The sequence below is a fragment of the Lycium barbarum genome, chromosome 7 (genome assembly GCF_019175385.1).
Source record: "Lycium barbarum isolate Lr01 chromosome 7, ASM1917538v2, whole genome shotgun sequence".
Classification (NCBI taxonomy): domain Eukaryota; kingdom Viridiplantae; phylum Streptophyta; class Magnoliopsida; order Solanales; family Solanaceae; genus Lycium; species Lycium barbarum.
The window spans coordinates 127,992,052-128,005,474 of NC_083343.1; positions in this window are offsets into that span (position 1 = coordinate 127,992,052).

Below are 13,423 nucleotides of genomic sequence, written 5' to 3' on the forward strand. Positions count from 1 at the left end.
TAATAAAATCACCAATTTTGAACCATTTCGTTAATTTCCCCCACATCATATTCGGTCATGGAAATATCTTCAAAGTCTTCCATTTGGTCCGGTCCACTAGCTATCAAATCTTCAATTTCTTCCTCTTCGCCTTGCTCCGCTTCTGAGTTTTGGTTGTGTCGCTCCGATCTAATCCAATCTCGAATGCACACTAGTACTTGCAAGCTAAAGCCGGATAATGAATGTCTATGGTCTCCAATTTGTTGTCTTCCTTGGCTAAATGCGCTCTCCGAAGCCACGGTTGATACTTGAACCGTAAGGATATCTCGAGACATTCTTGAAAGTACCGGATAGCTTGCCTTGTACTTCTTCCACCATGCTAAGACGTCCAAGTCATCCTTGATATCCACATTTGGCTGCATCAAATAAAAGTTAAATTCATCAAAGTTTGCAGTAGAAGAAGACGTTGGCTGTGAATGTAAAACTTTTAAACCCGACAAGCCCTTTTTGCTACTCTGAGAAGTAGTAGGGCGTGGAGCAACGGGTGTAGCACGTTCTTCCAAACTAGAATAATGAGTAAAAACTCTTCTAAACTCATCATCAATAGCGAGATCGGCTTCAGCTAAAGATGGTTGAACTCCCTCTTCAATTTCTAAAAATGTATAAATTTGACTAACCAAATTTTTAGTATAAGACACTTTTAAACAAAGATTTAAAAGGGAACCCAATATAAATAAAGTTGGGATGGGAAAAAAATACTTCTTAAATTTGATTATCATTTCAAAAATAGCCACTTGATAATCGGGTTTATATTTATACTCTTGTAAAACTCTAGCTATTTCCGCTAAGTAGGCTAAAATTCCGGTTACCGTGGGATAGAATTGTCTAGAAAAAGCAAGAGTTGCATTATAAAAATTTTCTAAGAGTTCAATACATTCTTTAACATCTTCCCAATGCCTAAAAGTTAACCAATCCTCACTATCAATATTATACTTGTTGTGAACTTGTTGTATGGGAATCCTATACTCATATGCTTGTTGTAGCATAATGTAAGTGTAGTTCCACCTAATCTCAATTTCTACTTGAATTTTCCTAGGTCTAAGGTTATTTTCCACACAAACATTCTTAAAATCTCTAATTCTTCCCCTATTAGCATTACAAAAAAGAAACGCAACAGCATTTCTAACTTTTTGAACAGAATCATCAAAATGCATAAGACCATCTTTAACAATTAAATTTAAAATGTGACAACTACATCTTACATGAAAAATATTTCTTAGAGGAGGGTTTATTTCTCTTTTTAAAAGACCAATTGCCTTTGTATTATTAGAAGCATTATCTAAAGCAATACAAAGTGTTTTTCTATAAATGTTAAAAAATCTCATTATAGTAGACATTGAATCGGCTAAAATTTTTCCATCGTGACGACCTTTTCCTTCGTCGTATAAAAAAGCTATAATTCTTTTTTGCATAACCCAGTTGTCATCAACCCAATGACATGTAATAGCAAAAAAATCTAAATGGTTAATACTAAGACCCAAATCAGCGGTAAGACAAACATTACAATTTAAAGAATTAAATACATGGCGCAAATAAAATCTATATTTTTTAAACAAATCTATAACATCGGCTCTACAAGTACTTCTAGGAATACCCTCAAATAACGGGTTATAACAACGTTGAATGTAAGTAACAAACCCCAAACCCGAGGGAAAGGAAAATGGTAAACAATCATAAGCTACCATTTTAGCTATTTCTACGCGTTCTTTTTTCTTGTCATACTTAAAATTTCTACCGGTTCGTGGGTCTATCGTCATTTGAATCCCCCCCACATTTGAACCCGTTTGTTCTCCCCAAATATCCATATGTTTGGTTCTCATATGAGCATTTAGTGTACCCGTTCCACCATCCTTACCAGTTCCTTGCTTAAAACTAAATACTTGTGCACATAGGGTACATGTAACTGATTGGTTTTCCCTATTCTTAGTCATAAATTTCCAAACTTTAGCTGTTGGCTTACGAGTTCTAGGCGGTTTGTCTTGTGTATGTGATTGTGCAGGACCTGTATCTCCTATGGGATTTTCGGGGGGTTGTGTTTCATCATCATCATCATCTAAGTCTTCATTAAAAGTGTCGGTAAAATGTTGTTGCATTGCCTCATGACCTAAAAGTGGATTATTTCCACCAACATCAATACCTAAATTAGGTGTTTCTTCCACAAATGTTTCCTCATTAAGCGCACCCCTAACAGTACGACTACTACTACCGGCACCACGTCTTAATCTCTTTGACATTATTAAATAGAAATAATTTAAATCACAATCAAATAAATCACAAGAAAATAAATTACAACAAATTAAATTTGCTAGAATTAAATTGCGTAAATTAAATTTCGAAAAATAAATTGCTAGAATTAAATTGCGAAAATTAAAGATAGAGTTGGAACGAAGGTACCAAATTGCCGAATTAATTTCCAACAAAGCGAAGACGGCTAGAATTGCAAATCCACCAAAGCTACTTCGGATTGTTGCAAAATCACCAACTCCACCAACAATATTATAATTGCAAAATTAATAATTGAAAGTTGAAACTATAATAAGACTTTGTGGCTAATTATTGCAAAGTAACTATAATTGAGAGATTGAGATTTGAGAGAAAGATGAAGAAGAGTGAATTGAAATGAAAATGAAGAAGGGTTTATATAGGGGTGGGGGAGGGGTTAAAGTGTTAAAAAAAAAAATTGGGGGCCAAAAATTAAGAAAATGACCGTTTGGCAACGACCATTTTTGCAAATGGACCGTTGCCAACGGTCCATTACCGAGGCCCAACGGCTCTTTCCTTTTTTTTATTTTTTTTTAATTTTAACCGGTTTAACCGGTCCGGTTCCGGTTAAACCAGTTCCGGTTAAAAATTTTTTGGAACCGGACCGGTAAACTAATATCCGGTTAACCGGTTATACCGGTTCCGATTCCGGTTTAACCGGTCCGGTTACCGGTTAAAACCGGTTACAATGAACCGGTTGACACCTTTACTATACAGTCATATTCACAAACCACAACAGCAGAAGAATCAGTCCAAAATATGCACCAAGTGTGAGAAGAAAGGAAAAAAGATAAAACCCAAAACACTAGTATTCTTTTTGGTCCACAGAAAGAATACTAGAAGCCAAAACAAAGACAGTTCTAATTTACTCACACTTGCGTTCATTTCATTACTTTTTCTTTCTTTTTGGTCCACTCAATCATGGTCCAAGAACTTTTGATGGGTTCGTTTGCCCTGTTATTTTGAGCAGTTTTGGAGTATTTCATGTTGTTTCCCGTAATTGCTTCTTGAGCTTGTCATCGGCCAGAAAATAATTCTCCCACCAAATTTATACGGTGATGATTGCCGACGGTAGTGGTTATTGATGGTAATAGTTGGCGGTGGCGGTTCATAAATTGTGGTGAATGATCATAATAGCTAATAGTAATGGTAATTGATAGCGACGATTGGTATATACTATGGTGGTTTGTTGATAGTGATTGTGGTAGTGCTTATCGGCTGTTCTGGTTAGTGTGTCACGCCCCGAACCATGGCCTGGACGTAACACGGCACTCGGTGCCTGACTGCATGTGACCGAGCGAACCACATGGCTTGCTGAATCATCATGATACATAACATAAGCGGAATATAACGTGAATGCATGATGAGCCTTTATAAAACGTAGTAAGTCATAATACTTAATAAAATACTTCCTTAAACATGAGTGCGGAAATAACATGAATGAGCCAAAATGGCTATACGACTCCGAATGTCTAACATGACATAACTGACTTGTCTAGTCTATGAAACCTCTATCATGAGCCTGACTGGAAAACAAACTTACTGGGACAAGGCCCCCAGCATACCTTTAAATGCAAAACTAAATAAAGAAAGACAATGTCTAAACCCCGAATGAGATGGGGCTCACCAATAAGCTGGTACGTGCAAGTCCTAATGAGCAGAAGCGTCGTCCTGTAAATCCGTACCTGCATCGAGAAATGCAGGCCCCCGGCAATAAAAAGGGGACGTCAGCACATTGAATGTACTGGTATGTAAAGCAACCGAAAGAAACAACATGGGACATGGAATAACATGATAAGAACTGAAACTGAAAACCTGGACATGAACATGAGCATGAGTACATATGTATATATATATATAACATAAGTAAAAACATGATAAGTAGGGAGAGCATTTCATAAACCGACACATGATATCACCACGTGGATACGTGGAGTCTGGTACCTCGCCGGACCAGCAGAGCCCCTATACCTTGCCAGGATATAAAGTGGTAACGTGCCTGATGGATCCATTCAGTGTAAAATTAAGGTATCGTCCTAACTGGACGGAGAGATCCTTGTCCTATGGTGGTTACATAGTTTCAGGCTATCTGAGCCTTCTCGGTAATTCGTGCAACTCCCAAAAACATGAACATAATATAGTTGGCTAAGAATCCCATGACTTTCGTGAATTAACTTGTGCTTGTCTTGTAATCATGATTTCATGAAATAACTTGTAAACATGGTTTCATGAAATAGCTTGTAAACATGTTCTTGATTTATGAGTAATAACAATAGTTCATAATCATATATTTGTAATTGACTTGAAAACATGCTTGTAACTTGCAAAATAAAATCATAAAGTTTCATATGAACATAATGAGAACGCATGAGGAAGAATTCATGATTCATGGATTAAGCTAGGGTTCCTAATAACCGTAATCGAAGATTAGGAATACAACAACGAATATAGATACAAAATTCCTGTACATAAATATATAAATACGGGCTACCAATATGTTGGGTTTAATGCCTTAGGATTTGAACTTCATGAATATCAAGAAACGGAGCATGGGGAAGAACGTAGAGATTCCCACATGTGGATGGAAGTTCTACATACCTTCACTTCCTGCTTTTGAGCGTATCACAATGTCCTTCAATCCCTTCAACTTTAATCTATAGCAATACAGGTCATAGAGACTCTATATTAGCAACAATATCCATGCTTTGTTCATCTAAGCATTTTATCAAACACTTGGTGGGCATGAAGCTCCACAACCTTCATTAATGGTGTTTTCTTCACCCAATCCCCATTCTATTACTTCTATCTGATTCTACAATCTCAATTAGATGTAATTAACATCATTCTTCATCACCCATATGCATACAACAATCCCAAGTCAACAATCCAAAAACCCTAGCATAGTTCATATAATTCTCTTTATCAAACCCATTTACTATTCTCCCAAGAATTCATCAATTCACAACTATAAATGATTAGGGAGTAGAAACATTACCTTTTTGAAGTCCAATCCTCTTGAATTCGGGTTCTAGGGTTTTCCACATCCAACAATAATGTTCCAATCACAACTCTATGGATTTGAAGGGTTTACTTAAGTTAGAAAGGGATTAGTGTAACACCTCGTAACTTCGGACGAAAGTTTGACTCATAAGATGATAATATAATGGAACCAATATGAGGGTTATAGGAAGTGTTTTTAAAACCAATTAAGTCATAAGAAATGTCTTTGGGCAAAGAAAAGTGGAAGCCACTCTACGGGGCATGTTTGCAAGTGAGTTTATAGAAGGTCTTACTTCCAACGACCATAACCCCTCTATTAATTTGGAATTTGGGAAACCTTCCTTGATAAAAGTTGTATCCCTTTGAAATAGCTTTCCAACGGTATATTATGGGTCTTGAACGGAGCTATGTACAAGAAGTTATGCCTATTTTACCGAACACTGTACAGAACGGACACCCGTCGCTTCTCGGGGGCGTGAGGGCGCGTGGGAGAGCGCGCGATGGTCCCGCTTCGCGGACCGATCGCGCAACTCTGAGGTTTTAGCTGCAGAATGTTGTGCGATGAACCCGCATCGCGGAACCATCGCGAAACAGGTCAATTACGGGTCAAAAGTCGGGTTTACGCGTTTTCTTGTTATATTTGGGGCTGGGGTTTATTTCCCCAACACCCCATCCACGAAAAATCTCTCTAAACTCAGAGACAACAAATCCCAAACCTCAATAACCTTCCAAGGTAAGTTTTATCATGATTCTAGGTTGAATCCAAGTCCCCAAAACCCTTCAAATCCATAGGGTTATGATTGGAATATTATCGTTGGATGTGGAAACCCTAGAACCCGAATTCAAGAGGATTGGACTTCAAAAAGGTAATGTTTCTACTCCCTAATCATTTATAGTTGTGAATTGATGAATTCTTGGGAGAATAGTAAATGGGTTTGATAAGAGAATTATATGAACTATGCTAGAGTTTTTGGATTGTTGACTTGGGATTGTTGTATTCATATGGGTGATGAAGAATGATGTTAACTTCATCTAATTGAGATTGTAGAATTAGCTAGAAGTAATAGAATGGGATTTGGTAAAGAAAACACCATTAATGAGGGTTGTGGAGCTTCATGCCCACCAAATGTTTGATAAAATGCTTAGATGACCAAAGCATGAATATTATTGCTAATATAGAATCCCTTTGGCTTGTATTGATATAGATCAAAGTTGAAAGGGGTGACGAACATTGTATTACACTCAAAGGCTGGAATTAAGGTATGTGAGGCTAACTATCTACGTTAGGGAATGTTCATGATTCTCCCTACGCCTCATTCTTCATACTTGTCAGTAATTTGACTCAGAATACAGTTTAGCCCTAGTTTTATGGTATGTTGTAGAACTGTTATCTTCTAGGGTTGCAGTTATAGAATTCGTTCATGGTTATCAATTTGAATATCATGAACTCAGCACGTAATCTTTATAGACTTATGTATTGTTACCACATGAGTCTCGGTCTAGAAATTCAGTATGCTCAGAAACAGTCAGTGTATTCAATTCAGTCCAGCATGTCTATTTCAGTTCAGCACTGTTCATTGTTGTTATGGTCTCAGTCCTTATTAATTAACCATAATTATACATATGTGATTTTGCCCGAGGGCACAGCACAGTCTTGTGTATACGTATACATGGCCGAGGCCATTGACTGTCGCACTACTAGGCCGAGGCTATAGCGTGCATTTATTATTGGGCTGAGGCCCCACATATACAAACACAGATAATACAGATGATTCAGATACAGAGCAGGGAGTATTCATATCTCTACTTCCTTGCTATTACAGTTACAGTTATCAGTTTCAGTTTCAGTTTCAGTAACAGTATTTTATTGCTTCAGTTGCTTTACATACCAGTACAATTCAAATGTGCTGATGTCCCTTTTATTGCTTGGGGGCCTGCATCTCGCGATGCAGGTAACGATACACAGGTTGACGACTCAGCTAATTAGGAGTGCACGTATCAGCTACTGGTGAGCCCCACATTCCTTCGGGGCGTTGTCAGCTATCCAGTTATTTCAGTTTATAGACAGCTCTATTATTCAGTACTCTTAGAGGCTTCATAGACACAGTTCAGACAGTTAGATATTTATTATGTTAGCCTTGTTGGCAGTTGTTCAATCGTTTTGGTTTAGCCATGTTGGCTACAGTCAGATATATTTCAGATTGTCTAAGTATTTCCGCATTATGATTTCAGCCAGACCTTTAGTATATCATCATGTGTTTAGTTGTTTCCATATTCAGTTATGTTTTGATATCACATGTTGATTCAGTCAGCCAGTTGGTTCGCTCGGTCACATGCAGTCAGGCACCGGGTGCCGTGTTACGTCCAGGCCCAGGTTCGGGGCGTGACAATTAGGGACTTGGATTCAACCTAGAATTATGATAAAAACTTACCTTGGAAGGTTTTGAGGTTTGGGACTTGTTTTCTCTGAATTTGGGGTGAGTTTTCGTGAATGGGGTGTGAAGAAATGAAGTGAAAAGTGTTAAATGAAGTTTTAAACTTGTTTTCAGACCCATTTTACGCCCAATTTTACGTCCCGTACAATTTGTACGGACCGTATATCATCCCGTAAAACCATTCCAGTGATTTGGACATTCTGGACCAATTTTACGGCTAGAATATACGGCCCGTATAATTTTTACGGTCCGTATGTTTTACCGTATAATTTTTACGGTCCGTATGTTTCCACCGTAACTTGACAGAACACTGTTTAGTAAAACGGGCTTAACTTTTTGTACAGAGCTCTGTTCAAGACCCATAATATACCGTTGGAAAGATATTTCAAAATTCTACAACTTTTATCAAGGAAGTTTTCCAAAATTCCTAATTAATAAAGGGGATATGGTCGTTGGAAGTAAGACCTTCTATAAACTCACTTGCAAACATGTCCCGTAGAGTGGTTTTCAACTTTGCTTTGCCCAAAGACTCTTCTCATGTCTTGATTGGGTTTCAAACACCATTTATACACTACTCAAATTGGGTTCATTATACCCCCGTCTTATGAGTCAAATCTTTACCCGAATACACGAGATGTTACATAGTGTTGCTCCATCTATTCAAAAAAGGCATTGGGTGTGTCGAATCCTCCAAAAGTAGTGCATTTTTGAAAGATTCAATACGGGTGTAACAATAATTTTGGCGTGTCCGAGCAACATAGATTGTGGTAATAGTGATTGATGGTGATGGTTGTAAATGATGGCTTGTGATAGTGTTGTGGTGATTAACGGTGATGATGGTTGTGGCTATGGATGGTGGTAGTAGTTAGCCAAAGCAGATGCCAGCTATGGTGGTAGTTGATAATGGTTGCGACAACAATTGGGATGCTTAGAGGTGAATATGTCATCTTTGCAAAAATCCTTGAATAGATGACATTTTAAAATGATGTTTAAGTATATTTCATAAATTTTAATCATTCAAATGCATTCAGATTCATTAAGTGGTTGTGAAATAAAAAGAACAAACATACTTAATAATTGGGATTTCAATGATTGAACTCAACATTAAAAAATCATACTTAAGGTTGTGTTCGGTATGGAGGAATAAAATGTTTTCCAACTTTTTCATGTTCGGCTAGTCAATAATTTAGAAAATATTTTTTTTAGAAAAATAATCCTTTAAAATGAGGAAAATGTCTTCCCTAATGGAAGTAGGGAAAACAAGTTCGAGTGTGGCATTCTACACTGATTGTGTCCTCCCCACCCTCCAACACATCTCATCATCGCCTGACCTTCGTAGTCCTCATCCCCCACCTGTCATAATATTTTTCTAGATTATATACAAACTAGTCAATAAATCCGCACTTGGCGCGGTATATTAGTGCATTTAGGGATAATTCCTTTTACAAATTTAATCAAAATTGGAAGATAAAAATATTTTCATATTATAAACAAAGTACTTTAATATATTGACCAAATCACAAATTTAAAAGCATTTTTCTTATTGTTTTTTCCATTACTTTTCTTCTTCTTCTTCTTCTTTTTTTTTTTTTTTTTTTTTTTGTTTTGCTTGTCTCGCATTTCTAGAAAATCTGTTATTTTCCTCACCCTCTTTTCTTTTTTCCCTTTTTTCATATTTCTCTGTTATTTTCTTCTTCTTTGGTTTGTTTCTTCTTAGAATTTGCTCCAATTTTCCCAAAGTTTGTTTTCGGCTATTTCAGTATTCTATCACTCATAGCATAAATTGAATATATAATAAATAACTCTTAAAAACACACAGGAAAAAAAAGAGAGAGAATTAAGTATGGAGATGCAAAGAGTCCAAAAAGGAGAAGGAGAAAGTCATAAAATTCATTCTGGTACATGCATGTACAAGATATACTTCTTGATTCTCAATTATTGTACAAGTCCCTGAATAGAAGAAAAAAAAGTAGTAGGAAACATGAGTTTCTAAGAAGAAAACCTTTTCAAAAAGACTATCACATCTCTGATTTGTTTTTGTTTTTTTAAATTCCTTTTTCGCTACTTATTTTTCCTGGTCCTTTTTATATAACACTCTTCGTTGTCCCAAGAGAACTTACTATTTTTCTCTTTATACGCAATATTTTGAAAGGTAAAGAATAAAGGTCTATCTTGGCAACAAAGACGTCATTGAATGATATATTCATTGCATGAAATGCCACACTCAATTGTCAACGCGAGACTGTGCGAACCAAACTATTCAATATCAATATTTGGGGCCAAAATAATGAAAGTGTAATGTATCTATTAGCACTTCGCAGAAAGACTCCCAGAACAATAAACACAATACTTGCCTTAAAATTTGAACCATTGGTTGCTTCAAAGTGGTCCTAAGGGTTGTGTTGTCTATTAGGTTTAAGTAAGGGTTATGGAAGTGATATTGGTCGATCACTAACTAATACTCCCTCCGTTTCGTGATCCCATTTGACTGGACACGACATTTAAGAAAGAGTGAAGACTTTTAAAACTTGTGGTTTAAAATATGCCTTCAATATTTGTGTGGTTGTAAATCATTTCATTAAGTGAATCTGTTTTCAAATTAAGAAAGAGGTCATTTATTTTGGCACGGACTAAAAAGAAAATATGTTCACATAAATTGAACCAGAGGGAATATGTCTTTTGGACTTCTCAAAATAAAATGAAGGGAAAAGCAAGAAGAAAAAGACAAATTTGTATCAGCATTCTCTAACTGTGGTTAATGGAAGTGATAAAAGGGTAATCCGGTGCACTATGCTCCCGCTATATGCAACCCGGGTCAAGAAAAAGATCGAATACAAGCGTCTATTATACACAACCTTAACCTCTATTTTTGCAAAGATAAAATGTCAAGTTCAGAAAGATAATAGATGATCTTAGGAATAAATAGAAACTCAAGGCATCCAATTTAGACTTTTCTTCCTACTGTTTCTGCAAATTTCTTTGCGTGAAGACATAAGACAAAACAAATACTGACAAAAAAAAAAGTGATTGAGCAATACAGATACTATGCTTCGTTCGTTGAATTAAATGCATAGACAGATGTTGATTGGAAGAGGAGAGAATAGGGGTAACGTGACAACAGGAGAACCATAGAAAATATTTTAATATAAATAATTGCATTCATTCCCAAGTACGTAACTTTTGGGATTATATTTTTTTTAACCATATAGAAGCATCCGTTGCATTAAAAAAAAAATATGGGCCTCATACTAAACACCAATTAATATTAAAAAATAAAAAATAAAAAAATTGAAATCCATCATCTCCAAACTCACGGAAAATAGGGATCTAGTAGCTCAGTTGATTGACCATCTGAACTTTCACCTTCTTGGTGACAGTTCGAATCCCCACATTGTAATCTCTTCTCCCATTTTCCCCTTCCCCTGCCCCCTATGTAATAAAAACAATTTTTTAAAAAAAAAAAAACTCACAAAAAAAAAAAGTGGAACCTTGCATTAAAAAAAAAAGTGTGGGCCCAATACTAAACACCAACCAATATTTTTTAAAAAAAGTAGAACCCATATTAACAAAATCAAGCAATATAAAAAAAAAAGTGAATCCCATATTAAAAAAACAAACAATCTCAAAAAAAATGCCTCCCATATTAAAAAATCAAACAATATTCATGTATTTTCCAAAGTATCTCATTAAATCAATAATGATGGATTCATTGTCACATACGTATTAATCCATTAGTGGAAGCAAATGAAATTATTGTACAACAACATATTTAAAATACTTATATATTAAACTAAGATAGAATTTAATTACTTTTTTATTTTTTCCTTACTCTAATAAATGTGAAAAGGGATTAATGTCATAAAAGAAAAAATAATATTAAGTGGAGATCAAATAATTAATAAGGTAAATTAGTGAAATTCTAATTCTAATTGATGTTTCCTTAAAAAACCGCGCAAAAGACAACATGACAAGTAAAATTAGTTAAACAAAAAATAATTACCAAAAATTAAAAAATAGTAGTTCTTCATTTAAATAGAAAATCAAATTTCTACGTTGTTTCATTTTAAACATGTAAAATTAATATAATAATTTGAATTAGAATTATCCAAATCAAATTTTGATAAAAAATAATAGGTATTGTTTAGGCCCAATCTACATACATTAACAATAGAATATTTTACACCTTTAAATTAATCGAATTAAAATTCAAAGTATCAACTGATGCTTAAATATTGCTATTGTTTTATCTCAAAGAGAGGAAAATAGTTTTCTTTTAAATAATTCTTCTCTTTTAAAAAGTATTAATAAATTTTTGCCAACTTTGTATTCGTAGCAAACACTAATATAATAAAGTTTTAGATACGGAGCACAAACTACAATGTTATATTAATCGTGTTTTGAACACACACACACACACACACACACACACACACACACAGAGATATATATTTATATATATGACTTTACTACTATATAGAAGAGCCGATTTATAATTAAGCAATATCGTTGTCCGTCCTTTGGTCCCATTTTTTTATTTAAGGGCCAAAAAATTCTTTATTGTCCCACCCACTTTTCTATATAAGAGCAAAAAAATAACATTTTATACTTTATATTACCAACTCTTCTAAAAAGTAGATAGAAATACTTTATTATATTTCTATTTTTCTACTATATAGAAACATCGGTTTACCCATGCTTCGTCGTCAGTCACTCTTAAAAAAAAGGTGGACCCATACTAAAAACACCAAGCAATATTTAAAAAAAGGAAAAAAAGTGGACCCCACCCTCTCCAAACTCATGAAAAAAAAAGTGAACCTCACCCTCTCCAAACTCATGAAAAAACAATTGGACCCCATATTAAAAGAAAACCAATCTGAAATCTAATCTAAATATTTAATTGTTGTATTTGTTATTCCGTCATGTCATTTATTTGTTATGTTTACTAAAATAAATATACTTAAAATATTTATATTTTAAAATAAGATAAAATTTAATTATTTTTTCATTTTTATTCTTACTCTAATAAATGTGAAAAGAGATTAATATCAAATGAAGATCAAATAATGAATAAGGTAAATTAGTCAAATTATAATTCTAATTCACGTTTCCTTAAAAAATCATGCAAAAGACAACATGACAGGTAAAATAAGCTAAACCAAGAATATTTATCAAAAATTAAAAAATAGCATTTCTTCGTTTAAATAGAAAATCAATTTCTACTTTATTTAGTTTTAAACATGTAAAATTAATTTAATAATTTGAATTATAATTATCTAAATCAAAATTTGATAAAAAATAATAAGTATTTTACACCTTTAAATTAATCGAATTAAAATTGAAAGTATCAACTGATGCTTAAATATTGCTATTGTTTTATCTTAAAAAGAGGAAAATAGTTTTTTTTAAACAAGTCTTCTCTTTTAAAAAGTATTAATAAATTTTCGTAGCAAACACGAATATAATAAAGTTTTAGATACGGAGCACAAACTACAATGTTATAATAATCGTGTTTTGAACATAGTATATATATATATATATATTATCACTATCCAAACACAAATACATATATATATGTCACGCCCCAAAACCCACCCTAGACGTGACCGGCATCCGACGTCATGAACAACATCGGAAGAACCTAACAACACAATAATAATACTTGAACCCGCCAGGTTCAACATTCGCCT